This window comes from Canis lupus, chromosome 8 (assembly GCF_011100685.1).
Source record: "Canis lupus familiaris isolate Mischka breed German Shepherd chromosome 8, alternate assembly UU_Cfam_GSD_1.0, whole genome shotgun sequence".
NCBI lineage: Eukaryota > Metazoa > Chordata > Mammalia > Carnivora > Canidae > Canis > Canis lupus.
This window is the reverse complement of record NC_049229.1, coordinates 9,517,476-9,544,257: the sequence shown is the minus strand read 5'-3', so window position 1 is coordinate 9,544,257 and position 26,782 is coordinate 9,517,476.

Sequence of the window (26,782 nt, the reverse complement as noted above, 5' to 3'; positions counted from 1 at the left end):
AAGGTTGTAAACTAGCCACAGTATACTTCATTAACTAGCTATATTCAGTAATACTACTGCCAGAAAGACTTGACAAACTGTGAGCTGAAAGAAAGAAAGAAAGAAAGAAAGAAAGAAAGAAAGAAAGAAAGAAAGAAAGAAAGAAAGAAAAGAAAGAAAGAGAGAGAGAAAAGAGAGAAAGAGGAAAGAAGAAAAAAATGAGAGGAGGGGAGGGGAGGGAAGGGAAAAGAGAAAAATTAACACCTAGTAGATGAGCTTCCACTGAATTCAGAATGGTGAAATCAGGAATAGTATTTAATTCTGACCACAAATCTCTTCCAAATTTGAACTCAGAGAACTTGTTGCCTGAATCACTCTTCACTCCCTACCTTGGCTACCCCATTCTTAGCTTAGTTACCTCTTCTCTCTTCCTTACAACCAAATGTCATCTTCATGAGAAAATCTTTTCTAATTCCTCAGCAAAGAGTTTCTCATTCCTACTGTAGTAAAGATGTTGGTGTCCAACCCCTATCCTCTTTAGCAGACAGCATATACCCAACCTCAAGCCGCTGTATGTGCCGCTGATACCCCGCACACAGCCACTCTCTACCCGAGGATTGCCTCCCACCAGCAGGAACCTCCTCCCTCCGAAATGTCTGATATGTTGTTCTCTGTCCTGGAAACTACCTAATATGGGTATACAAAAGGCCAGTCTCTTGCTGCAAGGTGGAACAACTTAGTGTGCCACTGATGCTCTAGAGATCGCCACTGGATCACTGAGGCTAACTTTTTGCTGTATCTCTGCCTACCTTTACTCCCTCCCCATTCTGCTTTCTTCCCTAACTTAATGTTTCTCTGGAGAGAACTCCCTCATTAAATCATTTGCACAAGAAATCCCTGTCTCTGGTTCTGGTTTTAGAATACCCATCCTGGCATAATTGGTACGAGTGATGATCCTATAAAGGAGTCTCTAAAAATGGGAAACTGGAGTTAAATCATTCACCAGCCAGATGGCAAGAAAGACTCCATTACTATTGATTGATACATTATTGATCATGCCTGACCTGCTGTAACAATATAAATGCCAAGACTGATTTCTGGTGATCTCAGATGACATAGCTTATGTGATCTTCCTGATGTTTAAGAGTTTCAGAGTAAATAATAACTATAAGGAATGTGGGTATCTGGTAGCTGTTGCTAAGTGCCATTAACACCTTAAAGAGAGAAATGACAGGCTCAGACTCAATCTCCAATTTAAAGCAAACCATGCTTCCTTGGCTGCATGAAAGAAATCCATATCTCTTGCTGCCAAAGTGTAGACAGACCTGACAATGAGGCCTAGGACTTAACTGTAAGAGTGGCAGAAATTCAAAGCCTGAATTCATAACCTAGGCAAATCTGGTCTACCAGTAAGAACCCTGATAGGGAATGGGCCCAGCCGAATGGGCTCCCACCCAATAGGGTTTATCTGGGTACTTCCATGGCTGACTGACATATCAACCACAAAGCCCAGCACTGAGTTCCCAGTACAGGACTATACCCCAGACTAATCAATCGCTTGGCAGCAAATTAATTTAGTGGACCCTTTTCACCCTGGAAAGAGAAGCCGTTTAATCTGCTCGTGATTAACTTGTATCCTGGATATGAGTTTGCATTACCTTCATAGTGCCTCAGCCAGCACCACAGTTCAAGGGGCTGATCTATCAGCATGAAATCCATGCTGTGGTGCTATGAACCAAGACCCACTTTATGGCAAATGAAGGGTATTGCTCCTTCAGAAGCTGCCAGTCAGAAGCTGCCAGTCTGCCAGAGGATTGGAATGGCCTCTTGAAGGTACACCTGAGGCTTAAAGGTGACACCTGGTGAGGATATAGTGACTCCATGCTGTGTCCCCAGTGGACAGGATATATGCCTCTGGTAATCAAGGAGTAGAAGTGGGAGTCACTCCTCTCCTGACAGTGACCCACTTGGAGAATTTGTGGTTCAAAACTCATGTATTTAGGTTTTGTGTATTTAGAGGTCTCAGTGAGGAGGAATACTCTTTAAATTTACCACAGAAATTAACGATACAGCTGCCACTAGTCATTTTGAGCTCCAGCAGAAAAAAAAAAAAAGAGAGAGAGAGAGAGACATGATCACAGTGGAAGGGGTTATTGAACTCAGATAACCAAGAGGAAGTTAAGACTTGTTTTATAATTGTTGCATTATATGGTAGGGAGGAATATTTTTGGCACAGGAGTGACCCCATGAGCTATCTCCTGGTGTCGTCATGCTCCATCTTAATAGTATGTGAGTAAACGATAAATGGGTAAATACAGCAACCGTGACCTAGTACAGTCAATTATAACCAGGGACTTTGATCTCTCAGGAATGAGGGTGTGTCTGGGTCACCTGAACTTTCATCTTTGCCTAGCCTCTTGCTTTCTTCACTGTATTTTAGGTTTCACTTGAACACACTCCTTCAATAGATAAGTTGCACAAGCATCTTTGTCTTTTTGACTCTGCTTTAAAGAAACCCACCTCAGAAATTCTCTTTGCATTCCCATGGCTCCTTCTTTCACTTTGTATAAAATACCTCTTAGCATGTCATTTAAAACTTACATTTGCCTTCATTACTAACAGTGAGTTCCAGGAGGAATTTGTCTCTGGTTCTCTGTTCTCTAAAACAAGTCCTAACATAGACTACATAAAAGCATATTGAATGAACTGAACAAACAACTGAACAAATGAGTAAATAGTCATTTTTAAAAGACTTTATCTATTTATTTGAGAGAGAGAGTGAGCAAGGGAAAAAGAGTGAGACCACGCACGCACAGGCACAAGCAGGGGAAGGGGCAGAAGGAAAGGGAGAAGCAGACTCCCTGTGGAGCAGGGAGCCCTTTGTGGGGCTCCATCCCAGGACCCCAATATCATGACCCAAGCCGAAGGCAGACACCCAACCAACTGAACTAGCCCCCCAGGTGCCCTGAGTCATTATTGTGGTAGGGTTTGCCAAATCAGGCTAATCTATGCTTGGATTCTTTTAATCCTAATTAGAAAAAAAAAATTCTGGATACTTACTGTGACTGATCAATGGTTTCAATGCTCATAATTCTCAGTCAAATGTAATTTCCCAGTAATATTTAGCTATTTCTCTTTGTTTCCAGCTCAACACCTGAATGTGGTGTAATTTGATCAGATTGTGCTGGTCTCAAAATCTACTATTGCTTACTCTTCGATGAGAAGAATATACCATATGCTGCCCTAGCATAGAGGAACCCCTCAAGGGTAAATTGATTTTTATGATTTCTTCTGATGGTAAAATCCCACTAGGCTTTTACCCATAGAGAAATCCTATTAGATTTTCTTTTACTTTATTTGGGAAACAACAGTTTCTATGTCTTCCAAAATAGTTTAGGCATACATATCAAAATGGGTAAACATTTCTAAACAAAGATGTGCACATTTTCTTCATTTTTCCACATTTATAGATGTTTTATTGGAGAAATCTCAGAGATTTTGGTTAGCAAAGCTTGCAGTGTGGGATATTTCCTATTTATTCCTTCAGATTCCTTCCTTCCTTCCTTCCTTCCTTCCTTCCTTCCTTCCTTCCTTCCTTCCTTCCTTCCTTCCTTCCTTTTTCACCTTTCCTTCTGACCTGGGAGTCTGACCTGTATGAACAGCATCAGTAGTAGAATTTTATCATTAGTGAGGCTAAATGTTTTTTCACATACTTATCACATATATGTATTTCTTGATAATCTGTTCATGATTTGATTCCATAGGGATGCTTATCTTTTTCTTAAAGATTTATAAGTTATTTTGAACAATTACATTTATTAATTATAAGTTACAATATGTAATATGTGTTACATTCAATATAGTATGTATTATTTTAAGTTATTTTTAATAAAGGATTTTAACTTATATATATATGTTTTACATGTGTGCTACAACATTATTTCTAGTTTTCTGTTTATCTTTCACTTTTCAAACTGTGCATGAATCTTTATTTTTATACTATTTGATGGTTTCTGTGTTTTATAACTGACTTGGAAATGTTTTACCATGGAAAATTCTGGTTATGAGTCAAATAAATGGAGGATCCCAAATAATAGTTTGCTATGAGTAATACCTGTTGTCTTTTGGGGTTACTTAAAATAGCCACTAACTTGGACACTAGAAGACTGAAGACAATCAAATTTCTTCATCTATTGTAGTATAGATCATATTCATTGATTTTCTTTAAAAATGTTTTCCCTCTATTTTATTTGGAGTTATCTAGTTGCAGAACTTCCCAGTTATTTTGTAGAGGCTGGAGGCAAGTGTACCTATGGAGCTATTCAAGCAGCTCATCCCCCAATTTAAAGATAACTAGTAGCTTTTCAGGTCATTTGGTAAATGATCTAGAGTAACACCTGAACATGGAATACATTGCCTCCAAAATCCAAATAGCACACTAGGTGTTATGCCTCTTTTTTGGTTGTAGGAGAGACAAAGTGCAATAATTTACCTTCACCTTAGAAGGCATATCCTTTTTTAAAAATTAACATATACTCTATGATTAATTTTGGAGGTGGAAGTTAGTGATTCATCAGTTTTGTACAACACCTAGTGCTCATGATTTCAAAGGCCCTCCTTAATGCCCATCAGCCGGCTACCCCATTCCCCCACCCAACTCCCCTCCGGCAACCCTGTTTGCTTTCTATAGTTAAGAATCTCTGTGGTTTGTCTCTCTCTCTGGTTTCATTTTATTTTATTTTTCCTTCCTTCCCCTATGTTCATCGGTTTTATTTCTTAAATTCCACATATGAGTGAAGTCATATGGTATTTGTCTTTCTCTATTTCAATTAGAATAATACACTCTAGCTCTATCCACATCATTGCAAATGGCAAGATTCATTTTTGATGGCTGAGTAGTATTCCATTGTGTGTATATACCACATAGAAGGCATATCTTGACATGCCCTAAAGTACTAGACTCCTAGAAATTTCACTGAGACTGAAGATCCCTGAATTTTTGTCAGATTTAACTCCTGCCTTCTGACACTCAAATGTCTTACCAATAAGTCTAGAGTAGTTGTTACTTCTTGCTCACTAGGTTTTGCTCACTAGTCAGCATAATGTCATCAATGTAATGGACCAATGTGTTATCTTGTGGAGGGGAAAGGCAGTCAAGGTCCCTGCAAACTAAATCATGACATAGGACTAGAGAGTTATACATCTCTGGGGTAGGACAGTGACGTTGCAATATAGGCAATACTAGCTAAAAGTAAACTGCTTCTGGTGGTCCTTATAGACAGATACGAAGAAAAAAGCATATCTAGATGAGTAACCACATATCAGGTATGAGAATTAATTGCTTAAACAATTAAATCCTGTCTGGTATAGCAGTTGCAATTGGAGTAACAACCTGCTTAAACTTACAATAATCTGTTGTCATTCTCCAAGATCCATTTGTCATCTTCACAGTCCGAATAGGCAAGTCGAATGGGGATAATGATGAGAATCACCATGCCTGCAACTTTGAATTCCATGTTAGTGGCACTAATCTCTGCAACCCTCCAGGAATGTAGTATTGCTTTTTGGTCACTATTTTCTTAGGTAGAAGGAATTCTAGTGGCTCCCACTTGGCCTTCCTTCTGTAATGGACCTCATTCCACAGCTCAAGGGAACTAAGTGGAGAATCTGCCAGCTGCTCAGCATGCTTATTCCAATTATGCATTATAGGACTGGAGAAATAACCATAGGATGGATTTGGGGCCCCACTGATACCACTGTGAGTCAGACTGGAGCTAAACTCCATTGACCACCTGACCTCCACAAGCCTACTCTACCTGGTAGACTACAGTGATGATTTGGGTCTCGAGAAATTGGTGTCAGTTATGGAAAGAGATTTATTACAAGGAATTGGCTCACATGGCTGTGGAAGTTAGTAAATCTCAGATTTGTAGGGTGAATCAGTAAGCTGGGGACTCAAAAGAGCCAATTGTTTTTAGTTCCAGTCCAAGTCTGAAGGTCTGAGAACCTGGAGAGCTGATGGTGTGGTTCTACCCTCAAGGCCAATGCTTGAGACCCAGGAAGAGATGGTGTTTCAGTTTGAGTGCAGAGGCAGAAAAAACCCTAGTACCTCAGTCCTCAGAATGTCCAGAACTCTCTTATTCAGGGGAAGGCCAGCCTTTTTGTCCTATTTAAGCCTTCAACTGGAGGCCCATCCACTTTAGAGAAGGCAAGATGCTTCATTCAGCCTACTGATTTAAGTGTTAATCTCATCTAGAAACACCCTCTCAGAAACATCTAGGACAATGTTGACCAAATATCTGGGCTTCTCGTGGCCCAGTCAAGTTATCATAAAATTAACCATTACATTGGACTTTACTTAAACAAAAGGTGTTACCACTCCAGCATACAGGGTATTTTTATTGGGTATTTTATTGAGTATTGTTTTTTTTTCTTCCCAAATTAACTATTATTATCCTTGCAGTTTAATGCAGTCAAGTTTTTTAGATTTATCTACTTTAAAAAAAAAAAGATTTATCTACCAATTTACAATGCTCACCTTTCATCTCACTCCTTCTTTGTTGATTCAATATCCTTTTTCCTTGAATAGTCTTTAGAAATTACTTCAATGATGGCCTTTTGATAATAAATACAATCCATTTTTATTTGTGAAATGTGTGTTTTGATCCCATTCTTAAATGATGTTAGATGAATGCAAAATACTCTTTTTTATGAGAATTTAATATTTTTCATTGCCACTGATAAAACAGCTATGTTTACCTGTTGATTTTGATCTGTCTCTTCTGTTGGCGTGGTTTTAAAATCATTTATTTACCTTTGCTAATTTAGAAACTGCTTGGGATTTATATTTCTAGAATCTGGGGACTATTTTGTCACTTCTGGAAAATTCTTAGCCATTCTCTTAATAGACTCTCCACCATTATCTCTTTATTCCTCTCTGAAATTTCTTTTGAATTTATATGGAACTTTCTAATTTTACTTTCATGTCTTTTAACCTCTCTAATTTTTCCATTTCTTGGTCTCTCTGTTTCCATGAATAAGATCTTCAAACGTATCTTTCTATTCACTAACTCTACCTCTAGCCATAACTAATCCTTTTTTTCCTATTTCATTGACTACATTTTTCATTCCTATAAGTTATTTTCCATTCTTCTTTAAAAAATTTGTCTGGTACAATTTTTTTATTAGTAATAATTTTATACTATGTTCAGTAGAAATTATAGGAAAAAGCAGTTAACTGGACCCAGATATAAAGAAAATGCATATTCTTGTAGCAATCATATAAATGCCTTTTTAATTTTTTAAACAACAATATATTTATACTTTATAATGCTTTTGTAACTAAGTTTTATATAATAATGAATTTTGGAAATCTTTACATATCAGCATATTTGGATCTACTTAATCTTTTTTATTGCTGCAAAGTATTGTATTATATGCTTTTTTATAATATTATATTCATAGACTTTTGGTTCTTTCTTTTATTCTTTTTAAATCAGTTTAAACATACTTCTTTTTTAGTATGTTTCAATCTTATTACCTAAAGCTCCTAGGGTCTTATTCTGTTTGCTCTTTCTATGGATGCAACTTTTTTTCCTACCTAGATCCCAGGTCAACTCAACAAAGCTCCTTTTATTTCACTTTGCCCATAGATGGATTTTTCCTTAGATACCATTTCCCTGAGGGCATAACCTTTTCTGTGTCCAAGCTTTATATAGCTTTGTGAGGGGAAGTTTGCTAGTCAACTCTCCAACTTAAGAAGTCCTAATGTCTTAGTTTTCAGTCCATAATGCTTATTAAATTCATTTGAATAACAACACTGATTAATGTCTCCTACCTGCTAAGTGTCAACATCAGTGTGCTAATCTGGTTTTCAATTTTCTCCTTGCTTTTAGCTGCCAGGGATTTTACAACTTCTTTATGAGTTTGGCTATGCATTTTAAATAATGCTTGTGGTGTTATTAGCCCATACTTATAGGTGTTTGCAGTTGAAGATTTTCAGGATCTAATAATCTGTTATATTGTTCAACATCGAAGTCCTACTGTTTCATCACTTAGCTTAGAAATGTCTGGATGTCATCTACTTTGATAACTCTCTGCCTAACTGTGGACACCACTGTCTTCATGTGTTGTCTTTGATGTGTTTAGGTAAAAGAGGAGCTTATTTAAATCTGAAGCTTTGATGTGAGGAGTGATCTTGTTTGAATTTCAAAGTGAAAGTGAATGCACATAATATACAATGCCAAGGACACTTCTGGCAAATACCTTTATTCTTTCTCTCCTGTATTCTCTTCTCTCCCATGACAATAGCTCAAGGGCATTCCTGTTTCAATTCCAAGTCCAATATATATTTTACAATTACATTTGAGGCAGTATATGGTTGTAAAAATAATAGTGACTACAGTAAAACAACCTGAATTATAGTTTAACTGTACTACTAAATTGTATGACCTTGAGTTAAATTATTAGTGCCACTGTACATCTGTATGAAACCTTCAAGCTCTGTCTAGCATCATGTAATTCTGGAGCTTGTTCTAAGAATTCCTCCTAGCCACCAAAAGTACAGAATGATTAAAAGCTGGAAGATCTTCTATTTTTAAATATTTAAAATCACACTTTTTAAAGTCATTCGTAAAAATTGAATTAAAGGGTAACTCTTAGTGTCTCGTTTTTCCCTCCCATAAATCAGGAAAGGGAGTGGTTACATTATATTAACATTATTTAGGGTAAGAAAGCAGATTGATGTGATTTGAAGAGCAAAAGTCTGGGCACCTGGACATGTAGGTGTCTAGGTTACATGAAAGGCTGGAGATAACTATTCTGACCCAGGGCAAAGTTGAAAGAATTAAATGGAGTCACAAAGCATATAATTAAACAACTAAGTATTGTGTTTCATTCTTTACAGTAATTTGACATTTCAGCTATAGCCTGTGCTTATCCTGCCTTCTCTTGCATTTACCCTTACTCCTATTCACACAATCTACTTAAGCCCAGAAATAAACAGAAGTCACTAGAGAAGGTCTCTGAATCCTGGCTGCACTGGATCTGAAGAACTCCTTGCAGTAGTTAGGAATTACATATTCATATTTCCATGGCCAGAATACTCCCTTTAATAAAAGTGCTGGAAAGGACATTTGTAGATCTTTTTGCTTATGGCCTTTTAGTAATTCGAACATTTTAGAGGTAAATCGCTTTTTCCATTTTGCCTAGTCAAATGTATATGGGTTTATTCTGTACTTTTGCCAGTGATTAATATGATTATTTTATCTTTATTTTTCTTTACAGTAGTAAAGAACCTCAAAACCTGTGACACAATTTTTTTAAATAGCACTGGTAGCATTTTCTAGACTCACTCTCTGGAGGCCTTGAGTTGCTAATAGGGAAATGTACCTCCCATAGACTTCCAGTAGATGGCAGGTACAGTACTTCAAACCTCTCATAACATGGAAAAAAAATCCAACAGCTCAATGCAAAAATGTAGATTGTTACTAAGTTTTAAATCTGAAGAGGAATAAAAAAGAAGGAGTGAAACTTTTGTTTATGGATCTCTTATTATATTACCATATAAGTATCTTCTTATTTTTGTCTTCTACTAAAAATACAAATGCAACAAATGAAAATATGTCTTTATCAGGGAATGCCTGCAATTCCAGATTGCAAATTAAGCATTTAAACGTTGAATAATATAATCACCACGTTATAGATGTTAATTAAAGTGCTTAGTGAACAAAGATACATTTAGCAATTTTTAAATATAAATTTTGGAGGATGAGAAACTATTGTTTTATAGCAATTATAGCTTAATAGGCTTCCATTTACATTTTATTTATTCATTTTTTATAGATTCATAGATGGCAGAAGTACAAATGTAGATAGATAAGTGCATACATATGTATATCCGTATATACAAAGATAAATTTCTCAGTCCATTTCTTTACTTTCTTTGAATAATGGATCCCGTAGTGTTTGCTTCAACTTACTGTAGAAATGAGTTTCTACAGTGTGTTTGGAAAGAAATTCATCTCTGTGACCTATGGTAAGAAGCAAAAAGAAATGCTTGGAGTGGCCCCTTACAGATGAAAAATGAGCACTCAAGTCAGACCATACATCACCTGACGAATAAGACAGATGTTTGTTTTGGAAGGGATGACTGTAAAAGCTGCAAAATATTCCATTATGTGTTCATAGACACACTCTCATTGAAAATATGTCCAGGTGTGACAAATCTAAGGTACCCAGGACTTTCAGCAATACTTTTTTTTAACTCCTTGAAATACTTTCAAAGTACTTAAAAATAGTTTTAACTTCAACATATATCTTGAGTTCCTTATAAATTTATCATATTTGTGTTATACAGAAGATGTGTAATGTGACTTATTTCAATGAAACTCAGTCAAAATTATAGTTATGTGAGTTGGGACTATTTGCTTGGTTTTCCTGCTTTAATAATAGGCATTTTAGTTATTTTATTTATTTTCTGCCTTTCCCCTTAAATTGTAAGCAGGGTTATTATATAGTTTTGTTCATTATTGAATCCACAACATTTAGAAAAATGCCTGACACTTAGTGGATGCTAGGTATATAAGTGTTGACTAAGTGAACGAATGGGTTTACTTCATATGGTAAGGTCTCAGAATAAAAGAAAACAACCAAGAGTAGCCACTCAGTAAATGTTAGATTGGTTCCATTTCCTCTTTTTCTCTACTCTAAGCTGGACTTTGTCACCTTTGGTTCTTTTATTTTCCTTCATCACATTGGATTAGATCCATTGGATTAGATCAGCATTTTGAAAATCTTGGGCTCCTCAAAGTATAGTCCACAGACTAGCAAATTAGCTGTGCCTTGGGAGGTTGTTAGAAATTCAGAATTCTGGTCCTCAGCCCAGGATTTACCAAATAAGATTTACATCTGAAAAAAGGTTCTTAGGTGTTTCATGCACACAATAAAGTTTGAGAAGCACTGATCTAAGTAACTATGTTTTTCCTTCCACCAGTCCTAGATTTTTTCACCTTTCCCTACTTACCTTTCCCTAAGAGAGATTAATCTTCTAAGAGAGAAAGTCTTCCAAGTTAGTTCACTTGCTGCTAAATTATGTAGCCTACCACAACCAGATTCAACTTTTTAAGTATTTGGTCACACTGTATCTCTGCTTTAGGACTTACAATTTCTTCTTTTACTAGGTTAGTTACAGGAAGTCCAAACAACTCATTCTGGAATTCAAGACTCTTCATCATCTGACTCCACGCCCCTAACCCAATCTCATCTTTTATCACAGATTTATTCTTTAGTTGGATTTCTGCAAGTTCTTGGCTTTTTGTCTCTTAATCTAGAACACATGCCACTTTTTACTTAACCAAATGCTACTCATCATTCAGTGTTTCACACAAAGAATTACTCCTCTAGAGTCTTCCTTAATTGCTAGAGCCCACGTAGATTCCTCCATTTTCTATGGCAACTAATTATGCCACATAATGCTTATTAGAAAGTAAGCTGCATTTGTTTTGGAGAGTGTTATTGTAAGTAAATCTCTTGTTTCCCCTCTAAGATTTTAAGTTAATCAAAAGCCAAAATTTTATCTTTTTATTTCTTTGGTATCCTTCATAAGTGATTCAGAAATGTAAATAAATCTTTAGATTCTATTTTAAACTAGTCTACTTTTGGGACCCTCTAGGTTTCTAGTAACACAAAACAAAACTAGCTAGCTTAAGCATAAAGAACTATCTCACAGAATCTAAGTGCAGAATTCAGTAGACCATTGGAAGATTTACGAACTAGAATGTGGAAATTCATCTAGAATTCCTTCACTACTCTGATCTCTTTTCTTTCCACCTGGTCTGCTCATTTGCCCACATCTGCTTCATTCTTTCTCTCTCGCTGCATATTATCTGTCTCTGTTTCTCTGCTTCTTGGTCCACAGGATAGGAAGGTTACACTCACCAGTAGGTTCTATCTCTGAGCCTGCATATTTCAGAAATTGAGTCAGACTCTTCTCACCTTGATCTTAGTTTTCTGATTAGTCCAGTTTAGAGTCATCCAGTCAACCTGTGTCAGAAAAAGGAATCGTCACTGCCATCAGTATTTTTGTGATAAATCGTTAACGTGGAGAGAGGAGGAGTCATAACTTAGGAAATTATTTCCAAAGATGTACATTATAACCAGCTAAGGTGGATCTTAGCCCATGTCTACTCAGGTAGGAAGAGAATAAAGCTTTTTTTCTCTGAAGAAATATAGGCATTGTAATTAATTCCATAGTTTAGTTTTTTTCTTTTCTCAAAATCTTCAGTTACAACTTTTCTTTAGTGATCTGAACAGTGAAATAGATATTTCAGTCTCTGCTTCATCATGACCATAGCAAAAGCAGTTTCTAGGAGTTACCTTGTCATCTGGCTTTCATTTAGGAAGGGCTGCATTTTTTTTTAAGTAGGCTCCACACTGAGTGGATTCCAACTCGCAACCCTGAGGTCAAGACCTCTGCTGAGATCAAGAGTCAGATGCTTAAACAATTGTGCCACCCAGGCACCCCAGGAAATGTTGCATTTTTATTTGTTTGTTTATTTTAATTTAAAATTTATTAGCTTTATTCTTAACTCTGAAATAATTTTTATAAAGATTTTATTTATTTATTTATTTGAGAGAGGCAGAGGGAGAGAGAAGTGGATGAAGCAGACTCTCCACTGAGCAGGGAACTCAACATGGGTCTTGATCCCAGGATCTCCCAGGACCTTGGGATCATGACCTGAGTTGAAGACAGATGGTTTAGTGACTGAGCCACTCAGGCACCCCAAGGCTGCATTTTTAAAAAGCTGTCTAGGAATGAAAATCCTTCACCTCCACTTAAGAATCTATCATGCAATTCCAATAACCCTAAATAAACACTTTTACTACCTAAAAAGCAAAGGAGACAAAAATAGTTCTGTCCACAAAAAATGCTGCAAGAAGATTTTTATAACAATTAGAACTTTGAAATAGATGAACTCTGTTCTTTCTGACTCTTAACACATACGCACAGAGACTGAGACCATTGAATTCATGTGAAAAAGAAATAAAAATAGAGGTAAAACCCTAAAATGTGGAATTCCCTATTAATTAAAAAATATGATCATGATTTAAAACTGTAGACTGCTAACTCTGGGAAACGAACTAGGGGTGGTGGAAGGGGAGGAGGGCGGGGGGTGGGAGTGAATGGGTGACGGGCACTGGGTGTTATTCTGTATGTTAGTAAATTGAACACCAATTAAAAAAAAAATTAAAAAGAAAAAAAAAAAAAAGAAAAAAAAAAAAAAAACTGTGGTCGAAAGAAATAATATTTTAGGATGATTAAACATTCTAAAATTGGCTTGTGGTGGTGGTTACATAACTCTGCAATTATATATATATATATATATATATATATATACACACACACATTATACACACAATTAATATATATAATTTTATATATATATATAAACCCACTGAACTATATGGTTTTTTTTAAGATTTTATTTATTTATTTGAGGGATCCCTGGGTGGTTCAACGGTTTGGCGCCTGCATTTGGCCCAGGGCGCGATCCTGGAGACCCGGGATCGAATCCCACGTCAGGTTCCCGGTGCATGGAGCCTGCTTCTCCCTCTGCCTGCGTCTCTGCCTCTCTCTCTCTCCTCTCTGTGCATTCTCATGAATAAATAAATAAAATATTTTTTAAAAAAAGATTTTATTTATTTATTTGAGAGAGAGAATGAGGGGTTAGGAAGGATATAGGGAGAGAGAGAGAGAAGCAGACTCCCTGCTGAGCAGGAAGCCGGATGTGGGGCCCATCCCAGGACACTGGGATCATGACCTGAGCTGAAGGCAGACACTTAACTGACTGAGCCATCCAGGCGCCCTGAATTGTATACTTTAAATAGGTAAACTTTGCAGTGTGAAATTATCTCTGTAAAGCTATTAAAAATAGATTATGAATGACTAAAAACCAAATTTGAAGAAACCTAAAAAGCACAGTTAAAATGTTGTTTGGATCAGTACTTTGACACTAACTACAATGTCACTCTGTGCAGCTTATCATCTTGATAATGTTATGGATTATAAACAAAATTGTTGAACTGGCTTTAGGTTGTTGAAGTAAGTTGAATAAAGAAGATGAAGCGTTAAATAAAGGCCAGTAATACAGGAAAATTACAGATGTGTCATTGTAATTGAGGATAGAAATGAAGCAGTTCATTTGTAGCAAATGACTAGTAGTTTTTATTAAAAGTGCTAAATGAGTGAAGCTACCGATGATGTTTAGGAGCAATAGGCTTTTACTATTTGGATACTCAGTTAAAGGTCTGATATCATGGAACACTGAGCTTATTATAAAAACAAGCTCTTCAAGAAGAATCATGTAGGGTTTTTGTGAATGAATTATCTGGTTGAGTCTTCAGTTCTTCATTTTGCTTACACAGTTTCAACTTGGCTTTAATAATCAGTGCTCATAGACTAAGCTCAAAAGACCTTAACTTTGGCACTTCGTTAATGCTTCAGTGAAGTTCTACTAAGACTATTCTGCTGGGTCTCTCTCTGGATGATTAAACAACCTCTAATTCCAGTTATCAATGTAGGCGAATGAAAAATCTTGCAGAGAAATGTAAAAGAAAAGAAAAATATCATTCGTTGTCCTGCAAAATGCCTTTTAGGCGACAGTATAGTTGTGCTTTGTTCCCATGCCACGTTCTTCAACTCTTGAAACCAATTTTCTATTTTCTCATTGCTCATTAGAGATAATCCTGGGTATAGTGATTTCCTGTGCCTTCTGATAGTGTAGACCCTAATTGTCACCTACTACTGCTTTCTCAACAGATCCCTCTACACCTTTCTTCCCTCTTTTATCACTTTGTAGGGCAAGTTATATTTACTAGTATGTCACAGCCTTCATATATTATTTTATCACTAATTATCATTCATTTCTCTGGCTCATGCTGTCTTAATTTCTTCCTTTAATGGCCAACTCTCTAAACCTGCTGAATGTAAGAGTAAAATTCCTTGGTGTTTAAGGGAAAATGCAATGCCTATTATAATTTATTAAAATGCTATACTTTTTGAGCTTTTAAAATTATGGTCGTATTTTGTTCAAAACTAGAACAGAAACAAAGAGCCAAATAAAACAAGTAAATAAATTCTTTTATTTAAATAGTAGACTACTACACTGAGAAAGCATGTATGACTTTTACACACAACATTGTTAAATTTATAGATACAGTATTAAGTGAAAGAATGATTCCATTTATATGAATTTTTAAAAGAGGCAAAACTAATTTATGAAAACAAAGCAAAATAGGTTCTCTCTCTTTCCATAGGATTATAATGGTGAAAGGACATAAGGGAAGTTTCTTAGTTGCTGTTATACTCTGTCTTGATCTGGGTGGTGGTTTCACAGGTATACTCAGTTCATAAAATTCATTGAGCTGTACACTTAGTGTTTGTGCACGTTCCATGTATTATATTTCTTTTTTCCTCATTTTTCCCTTTAATGTTATTTTATACAAACAATAATGTTATTTTATATCCATTAAGAGGGGCCACAGAGCTGTGGTTTCAAATAGCTTTTTAGTATTGGATCCTTTATTTCTTTTTACCTTTGGAGCTCCTTCATGCATTTCTTCCACTCCCCAATTCCCAACTCTGGCAACTACCAATCTGTTCTATGTATGAGCTTGGTTTCCTTATTTTAGATTCCACATATAAGAGAGATCATATGGTATTTGTCTTACCATATGCCTAGGCTAGTTCTTGGGATACAAAGGTAAATTGCTATTACCTATCCTTAAGAAGCTCACAGTTTAATTGGAGGAGACAGATGCAATCAGTTAATATGAAAATATGTATAAAGTATTATGGGACTACAAAAAAAGGGGAAATAGCCTCATTCATCCTAAACCTAGGGAGTAAGGTCAGGAGAGATACATTGAAGATACTAATGCTGGAATTAAAATTTTCACCTAACATTATAAAACGTTTCAAACATATAGTAAAGTTGAGAAAATTTAGAGAAGCTTTTTAAAGAAAGCTTCTTTTGGAGTGGCTAGGTGGCTCAGTTGGTTAAGCATCAGCTTAGGTCATGATCTCAGGGTTGTGTGAGTTCAAGCCACACTAGGCATGGAGTCTACAAAAAAAAAGAGAAAAAACTTCTGTCATTACAATTTTACTGTATATTATCACATCTGTCCATCTGTCTATTCCTCTAAGCATCAATTCAGGCTATTTTTTTATTAATTTCAAAGTAAATTTCATCAGTAGTCTTTTCCTTAACGTTTCTGCATGCATATCATTACCTAGAGTTCAGCATTTGTGTCCAATATTTTTCTTTTGATGTAAACTGTGTATGTAAGTAAACACACAAACCGTAATATTTGCTGAGTTTTGACAACTGTGTAACCAAACTCTTATCAAGAAACAGACCATGACCATCACTTCTGAAAGAACCATCATGCCCCACCAATCCCCACCCATATCCACTGACACTAGAGGCAACTACTGCCATGATTTTCTCCATCAAAGACTTGCCTGTTTTGGATATTTGTACAAATTAAACGATACAATATATTCTCTTTTTTTTAAATTTTTATTTATTTATGATAGTCACAGAGAGAGAAAGAGAGAGAGGCAGAGACACAGGCAGAGGGAGAAGCAGGCTCCATGCACCGGGAGCCCGATGTGGGATTCGATCCTGGGTCTCCAGGATCGCGCCCTGGGCCAAAGGCAGGCGCCAAACCGCTGCGCCACCCAGGGATCCCTATATTCTCTTTTGTGAAGGATGTTGTGTCTTTTTAAAATTTATTTATTTTAGAGAGAGAGAGAGCTAGAGAGCTAGGGCTCATGCCCCTGCATGACTGGGGGGAGGGGCAGAGCAGACACCCGACTGAACTCAGACACTGACACCCGGCTCAAACTCATGACCAACAAGATCATGACCTGAGCCAAAACCAAGAGTTGATCACTCAACCATCTGTCATCCAGGCACCCCAGGATGTTATGTCTTAAAAAATGAGGAAAGACAAGTCAGGAAATTCTGTGAGGAAGAAGGGAAAGTTTGGTCAGATTGTACATCTCACCACAGCCAATTTTTGGAATACTTTGCTGAATTTCAGACTCTAGATCCTGCTTTCCAGTGAAATCTTGACTTTGACCCCTTGGCTATCCAGATATGAAGAATCAGCAGTCAGAATCTTTTCGCTTGTGATTTTTTATTTTCCCTTCTTTGACTTACATGAAGCTGTTGCTACTAAAGTCTTGATGTGACAGTCTAGAATCAAATTGCTTTAGTGTAACTTTTTTTGTTTTATTTTTTAGAGAAAAGATATTAATTTTATTTTTAGGTTTATAGTTACCCTTCTTTTATTTTTTAACACTTTTTTTTATTTGAGAAAAAAATCTGCAACAAGACTATTCTATCCAGCAAGGCTATAATTCAGAATAGGAAGAGAGATAAAGAATTTTCCAAACAAAAAAAGTTGAAGGAATCCATCACCATTAAACCACCCTTATAAGAAACATTAGTGGGAATTCTTTGAATGAAAAGAAAAGGACATAATCAAGAGTAAGAAAATTAGAAGAGGAAAATATTTCACAGGTACATAGAAACATAATAAAAATAGTATGTCAATCAGTTATAAAACCAGTACAGAGGTTAAAACACTAAAGCAGGAAAATAAGTTAATCTATAAAAATCAGCCAAGGGATTTACAAAATAAAAAGATGTAAAATATTACATCATATACACAAAACTTGAGGTGGGGAGTAAAATTTACTGCTTTTAGAATGGGTTCAAACTTAAGTGGCCATCATTCTACTATAGACCGGCATATGCATAGGATGTTTTATATAAATCTAATGGTAACTACAAATCAAAAACCTATGATACATATACAAAAACTAAAGAGAAAGGAATCCAAGCATAAAAAAGCTAACTAACCATAAGAGAAGAGAGCAAGAGAAGAAAGGAACAGAGAAAAATTACAAAAACAACCATAAAACAAGTAACAAAATGGCAATAAGCAAATACCTATCGATAATTACTTTGAATGTAAATGCACTAAATGCTCTAATTAAAAGACCTTGGGTGACTGAATGGATAAAAAAGTAAGACCCATGTATAGGCTAATTTCAAACCTAGGGATGCATGGCAGACTGAAAATAAAGAAATAGAAAAACATTTATCATGGAAATAGAAGTGAAAACAATGTTGGGATAGCAATACTTATATCAGACAAATAGACTTTAAAACAACAACAACAAAAAAGAGACAAGGATACTACATAGTTATAAAGGGAACAATCCAACAAGAAGACATAGCAATTGTAAATATTTATGCATCCAACTTGGGAGCACCCAAATACATAAAGCAACTGCTAACAGTCATAAAAGAAGAAATCCATAGTAATACAATAATAGTAAGGCACTTTAACACCCCACTTACGTCAATGGATAGATCATCCAGATAGAAAATCAACAAGGATACCATGGCTTTGAATGACATATTGGACCAGATGAATCAAACAGATATGTTCAGAACAGTTCGATCCCAAAACACATCCTTTTCAAGTGTACATGAAACATCCTCCAAAATAGATTACATCCCAGGTCACAGAACAAGTCTCAACAAATTGAAAAAGATTGAGAGCAAATCACTCATCTTTTCTGACCACCTTTTTCACAAGAAAAAGTCTGAAAAGAACACAAATACATGGAGGTTAAATAACATGCTATTCAACGTGAATGGGTCAACCAGGAAATCAAAAAGGAAATAACAGAATACATGGAGACAAATGATAATGACAACACAATGGTCCAAAATCTTTGCAGATGCAGCAAAAGCTTTCCTAAGAGGGAGGTTTATAGCAATACAGGCCTATTTCAAGAAGCAAGAAAAATACCAAATAATCTATACTTAAACCAAAAGGAGCTAGAAGAAGAAGAGCAAACAAATCCCAAAACCCACAGAGGGAAGGAAATAATAAAGATTAGAGAAGAACTAAATGAAATAGAGACTCAACAACAACAACAAAATCCAGTTCAATAAAATCAGCTGTTGTTTGAAAAGAAAAACAAAATTGATAAACCTTTAGTCAGACTCATCAAAAAAGAGAGAGAGGACTCAAGTAGACGAAGTCAGAAAGGAAAGAGGAGAAACGACAACCAACATCAAAGAAATACAAAGGAATATAAGAGAATATTTTGAAAAATTATATGCCAACAGATTGGACAATCTAGAAGAGGTAAATTCCAAGAAACATATACCTACCAAAACTGAATCAGGAGGAAATAGAAATTTTGAATGGACCAATTAGAGGCAGTAAAATTGAATCAGTAATCAAAAAACTCCCAACAAACAATAAACAAAAGTCCAGAACAGACTTCACATGTGAATTCTATAAAACATTTAAAGAAGAGTTAATACCTATTCTTCTCAAACTATTTCAAAATATAAAAGAAGATGGAAATCTTCTAAATTCATTCTATGAGACCAGCATTACCCTGATACCAAAACCAGATAAAGAAACTACAAAAAGAAGAACAACAGGTCAATATCTCTGATGAACATAGGTTCCAAAATCCGCAACAAAATTTAGCAAACCTAATCCAACAATACATTTAAAAATTATTCACCATGGTCAAGTGGGATTTATTCCAGAGAGGCGTAGGTGGTTCAATATTTGCAAATCAGTAAACATCATCAATCACATTAATAAGAGAAAGGATAAAAAACATATGATCATTTCAATAGATGCAGAAAAAGCACTTGACAAAGTAAAACATCCATTCATGACAAAAACTCTTAACGAAGTAGGTTTAGAGGGAATATACGTCAACATAAGATAGGCTATATATATAAAAAAAACCACAGCTAACATCATAGTCAATGGTAAAAAACTGAGAGCTTTTCCTCTAAGATCAGGAACAACACAAGGATGTCCACTCTCCCCATCACTTTTATTCTACATAGTACTGGAAGTTTTGGCCACAGCAATCAGAAAAGAAAAAGAAAAAACATTCAAATTGGTAAAAAAAGGGGTAAAACTTTTACATGTTGCAGATCCCATGATACTATATGTACAAAGCCCCCAAGACTCCACCAAAAAACAACTAGAACTGATAAATGAATTGAGTAAAGTTGAGAATACAAAATTAATATACAGAAATCCGTTGAATTTTGAAATATTTACAATGAAGTAGTGGGAGGAAAAAATAAGGAAACAATCTCATTTACAATTGCATCAAAAAGAATGGAATATTTAGGAATAAACTTAACCAAGGAGGTAAAAGACTGTACTCTGAAAACTATAAAACATTGATGAAAGGCAGATGACACAAACAAATGGAAAGATATTCCATCCTCATGAATTGGGAGAACCAATACTGTTAAAATGTCCATACTATCCAAAGCAATCTACAGATTTAATGCAATCCCTATCAAACTACCAAGAGCATTTTTCACAGAACTAGAATAAATAATCCTAAAATTTATATGGAATCACAAAAACCATGAATACCCAAAACAACCTTGAAAAAGAACAAAACTGGAGATACCACAATCCCAGATTTCAAGATATACAGCAAAGCTGTAGTAACCAAGACAGAATGGTACTGGCACAAAAATGGACACACAGATCAATGAAATGGAATAGAGAGCTCAGAAATAAACCCATTCTTTAATGGTCAGCTAATCTATGACAAAGGAGGCAGGAATATACAATGTGAAAAAGACAGTCTTTTCAACAAATGATGTTGGGAAAATGGGACTGCTACATGTAAAAGAATGAAACTAGACCACTTTCTTATACCACACAGAAAAATAAATTCAAAATGGATTAAAGAAATAAATGTGAGACCTGAAACCATAAAATTCCTAGAAGAGAACATAGTTAGTAGTCTCTTTGACATCATCTGTAGAAACATTTTTCTAGATTTGTGTTCTTAGGCAAGAGAAACAAAAGCAACATTAAACTATTGGGAGTATGCCAAGATAAAAAGCTTTTACAAAAGAAATGAAACCATCAGCAAAACAAAAAGTCTACTGAATGGGAAAAGATATTTACAAATTATATCTCTAATAAGGGTTTAATATCCAAAATATGTAAGGAACTTATATAATTCAACATCAAAACCCAAATAATCCAATTAAAATGGGTAGAAGACATAAATAGACATTTTTTCAAAGAAAAAATAGACAAATGAAAAGATTCTCAACATGACTAATTATCGGGGAAATGCAAATAAAAGCCACCATGGGATGTCACTTCACAGCTGTCATAATGGCTAGAATCAGAAACACAGGAAATGGTGGGGATACTGGTGGGAATGCAAGCTGGTGCAGCCAGTGTGGAAAACAGTATGGAGGTTCTTCAAAAAATTAACATTAGTGTTACCATATCCCATAATTCTACTACTGGAATATTGTATAGAGTTGTTAGATCATTATATCATACACCCAAAAGTAATATAACACTATTATAAGTGTACTTTTAATCCCCTTTATTTCACCAGTCCCTGTCACACACACAGCCCCACCCCTCTGGCAACTATCAGTTTGTTCTCTGTATTTATACGTCTGATTCTGTATTTTATTTTTTCATTTGTTTTATTATTTTTTTAGATTCCACATGTGAGTGAAATCATATGTTACTTGTCTTTCTCAGTCTGATGTATTTAACTTAGCTTAATACCCTATAGGTCCATTCATGCTGTCACAAATGGCAAGATATCATCCTTTTTTATGGCTACATAATATTCCATTATACTCTTTAAATGTCAGTCGATAAAAATATTGATATTGTATTCCAGACCAGGAGTCCTAAGTTCATCTAGGTTCAACTACATACCTTTAGCACTACTCTCATCATGATTCCTGGCTCCCAGTTCTGTGATTCTCTATAGCCTCCTTATGCCTTTAGATGTGAAAGCACAATCAAATACTTCTTGCCTTTAAGCACTGTTAGTAAAAAAGCATAAAATCCCAGATGATGGGAATGTTATCACATGAGAAAATTCCTTAATCAGCTAAAAGAGCTTAGCATTCATAGTTATTCAAAGCGACTAATCAGACATTTTATCCTAAGAAAAAGCAAGTGGTAAAGAGAGTCATAAAACACTACTTCCAAGAACTATGTAAAAATTAAAACAAATATCTCCCCCAAATTTGGAATAAATGGTTACTTTGCTAGAGTGCAAATACACAATGATGTTCTAATAGTAAAACAACTTTTAATTCAACTGCATGAATTTTAAAGGTAAATTTGGGGCACAAGGATCACATAGATGTAGTTTTTAAAGGCATTTTAGTAATCTCTTTTATCTGTTCTCATTGCCATTGTTTGCAAACACATTGCCTGTCCTTAGTGAAGACTTTACTACCTATCACAATATTCAACTACCCTTCACTACCAATAACAATATTTAACAGTCTTCTAAAATATGAGCGTGATACCCAGATGATTTGAAGAAATTCTCCTTTCTCATTCAGTAAATTTTTCTAGGCCTCCAACTTGGCAAGATTCCCTTTACCCTCGGACTGTTCATCTTTTATAGGACAACTCAGCAGCCAGGATTGCCCCAGAAAGATCCACTCTATAGTTGTAAAGAGGAAAATGTCCAAATCTTCAGGAAGCACTACAAGGATAACATTTATCAAGAAAAAAAATCTAGCTGTATTTCTGCTGTTCCGAGCTGTGTGATCTTGGTTAACCCCATATATTTCTTTGGGCCTATGGTTCCCTGCTTGTGAAATGAAAAAAAATGTGGTTCTATTATAAATAAAAATGTCAACTTAAAAGGATACATAAAAACAAAAGTTATTTTCAGATGCAATTTGAACATCCTTGTTTCATACAGGTTATACAAATTCTTTTTTTAATTTTTTTTAAGATTTTATTTATTCATTCATGAGAGAAGAGAGAGAGGCAGAGACATAGGCAGAGGGAGAAGCAGACTCCTCACAGGGAGCCAGATGCGGGACTAGATCCCCTGATTCCAGGATTACACACTAAGCCTAAGGCAGATGCTCAACCGGTGAGCCATCCAGGGGTCCTCAGGTCGTACAAATTCACATAATTTTGTGTTACTAGATTTGTTAGAGATTTAATGAGTGGTGATCACAGTGCTTTCCTCCAGGGTCTTTGTGATGGTAAGGGTTAGAATTTTCTTCAATAAGTTTTTTTTGGGAATTCATTAATTAATTCAATTATACATTACTTAATGTGCCATTATGTGCTTCATATAATTTCTACAGAATTTAACTTATGTATAGTAGGCAACCAGGAGCTAGGAAATAAATGAATGACTAACTAGAAAACATTATTTCCTAATTTTCAAGAAACAGGCACAAAAGGTGAAAGTATTTCTATTGCCACTCCCTGTTTACTAGCACCCTCGCCAACCAGGCTCTGCCCACCCATACAGCACCTTTTTGGGAATTAGAAAAACACATTTTTTCTTCAAGGAAAAAGCACCTATGCTAGTATATTTTCTCAGTTGTCACTAACAAAAATTATAACAAAATGAATTATTACCCCAATTGGATTTTGTTACAATAAATGGAAGATTATTATTAAATATTAGTTATTAAATATAATTTCATGTAAATCGTGTCTTAGTGAAAGCACTTCTAGGTTTAAACCGGGAATTCAGCAAATATTCTGGTGGAGTAAATGTAGATAGCATTAATTACAAAAGGAAACATTAGAATTATCTATATTAAACCAGAAGGCAGCTTTCTAAAAATGTAAATATATTCCACTTAAATAGTACATCTGTCAAAAAAGAAGCTCCTGGATTTAGTGGTTGTAAAGAAAACATGCAAAACTGAAAAACAATAAAGATGTGAATCAAAACCCATTAGATACAATGCTTTTGCATAATGCATAACCAAAAGAAGTGTGTGATGCTGGCCTATCCCAGCAATATGACTCTTTCATATCTGAATGGTTTTCACGTACAATCTCCTCTGTGGGAATGCTATGACCCCTTTATAATTACAATAAACTTCTATTCACTTTGTGGCAGATAAGCCAAATTGAACCTACCTAGTGGAATATTCTGGAATTTCCTTCTCCTGGTTTATTGAGCCTTCTCGGTATGCCCACAACAGATGGTTCATTCTGTATTGCAAGATATTTATCAGATTGTTTTATGCTACAATTAGTATGCTAGTAAACAAGCTTCTTAGAGGATGTAGAAGATCCCTGATCAATAGCATTTATTGATTTCCATGGTTATATATATGCTCACACTGGCCAATTTGGAGCTATCACTGGTTTTAACAACTGACTGGCAAAAATTCCTAAATGGTCAACAGTTATCTTTCCTGAGCCTTTTTCAGCCAGCTCCAGCACATCAATGGATATCACTGTCTTATGTATCGGTCTTCTCTACTGGATGGTGAATATCTCAAAGCCAAGAATCCTGTATCATGTATCTTTGTATCCCTACAAGTTACCACAGTTCTTGGTACAAGATAGGTGCTTAGTAAATATTTTGACATGTTAACTTAAAATTATTTTGTATGTGGAATTCCCATTTTCCATTCCACAATTCAAGCAATTGGCTTTGAGTTCACTAATGTAGAGAATATGCTATGGAGTAGAAAAAAATCCATATGTCTAGCTTTTGTACTTGAGCCTCAGAGAGAAAAAAGGATTTTACAGTAGAGATAAAATGTTAAGATGTTGTATCTGATTACATTTCATAAACATTTGTATGTTCTAATTATTGAGTAAGGTTGTCAATTGTGTTGTCCAAATTTCCTGTATCCTCAACATTTTTTTTCCTACTTGATCTATCAATTATTGGTAGAGGTATCTTAAAGTCTATCATAGAGAATGGACTTGCCAATTTTTCCTGAAAGTGTTAACATTTAAAAAAAAATACTTTTCAATTGTTTAATGTACATACAGAAAAGTGCACATATATTTCAGCCTGATGAATTACAACACAGTGAATACACCCAGTTTAAGAACCCCAGAAATCCCCTTTATGCCACTTTCAAACACTAACCCCATCTTCCTTCCCACAGGTCACCACTATCCAAGTTTCTCACACCACAAGTTAGTTCTACCTATTGCTGAGGTTTACAGAAGTGGAATCATACTGTTTTATATACTTGGATTTTTCGATCAACATTATGTTTGTGTAACTCATTAATGTTATTTATTTTGTTGATTTTCATCATTGTATAGTGTTTTCTTATATGAATATACCATAATTTATTTATTCATTCTACTGTTAAAGAACATTTAAACTGTTTCCAGTGAGACAATTAAGAAAAATGTTTGTTTTTAGAATACATTTCTAAACATTTAAGTTGGATATAAATCTAAAGAATTTATATCTAGGGGGGCGGGACAAGACAGTGGAGGAGTAGGGTCCCCAAGTCACCTGTCCCCACCAAACTACCTGGATATATTTCAGATCATCCTTAAAACCTACAAATTCGATCTGAGATTTAAAGAGAGAACAGTTGGAATGCTACAGAGAGAAGGGTTTGTGCTTCTATCGAGGTAGGAAGGCGAAAAAATTAAAATTAAAAAGTATCCAGTGGGGGAGCCCCCTCCCCCCCCCCCCCCCCCCGGCGAGAAGCCGGGCTAAGGGGGGTGGTGAGAGCCTTGGGGACAGGAAAGCCCAGCCCCGGAGAAGCGAGAACTTGAAAAATCTGCACTGGATTCTTCCCGGAGGGAAAGGCACTGGTAGGGAACTCGGGCAGGATCCCAGGAGGGGCAGTGGGGCCCCCAGGTTCCCGGGGTCACTAACAGAGGAGGGGCGCCCGGGGGAGAGCGCCCCACACCCCGTGGGGCCGAGCACCGGCAAGGGCTGGAGCGCACCCGCAGGCCCGGGAGCAGCTTAGGCGGCGGCTCCACACGGAGGGGGCTGGGGGGCCCCGGGAGCCCAGGGCGCTGGGGACACAGCCGAGGATCCTGCGCTCCCCCTGGGACAGGTGGAGGTGGGGAGCACACAGGACTGCGAGGATGCTCCTGCTGCCAGGCACCCGCAGCTGTGCAGGTCAGCGCCCCCCGCCCCAGGAGCATCCAGGCCCCTGCGGACTGGGAGCTGCGGAGTTACTGGGGGAGCTGACTCCAGGGCTGGGGAGCTGGCCGCCGCCACTGTTGTTGTTCCTCCTGGTGTCACCCTGTGCCTGGGAGGGGGGCCGCCAGGGAACAGGGGCCTCACAAGATAAACAGCTCCCCCTGAGCCATGCACCTGGCAGGGGGTGGGGCAGCTCCTCCAGGTGCACACACCTGAGAATCAGCACAGGAGGCCCCTCCCCCAGAAAACCAGCTGGAAGGACAGGGGAAGAGCAAGTTCTTGACTGAGCAGCACTGGGAAGCTCCAGGGGAAGTCAAGGGATTTACAGTATATAGAACCAGAGGATACCCCTCCTTGGTTTTCGTTTTCGTTTTTGTTTTTTCTTTTTTCTTTTCTTTTTTCTCTCTTTTTTTCTTCCTTTTTCCAGTACAACTCATTTTTAGCCACTCTGCACTGAGCAAAATGACTAAAAAGAAGAACTCACCACAAAAGAATTAGAAACAGTACCCTCTCCCACAGAGTTACAGAATTTGGATTACAATTCAATGTCAGAAAGCCAATTCAGAAGCACAATTATAAAGCTACTGGTGGCTCTGGAAAAAAAGCATAAAGGATTCAAGAGACTTCATGACTGCAGAATTTAGATCTAATCAGGCCGAAATTAAAAATCAATTAAATGAGATGCAATCCAAACCAGAGGTCCTAATGACGAGGGTTAATGAGGTAGAAGAACGAGTGAGTGACATAGAACACAAGTTGATGGCAAGGAAG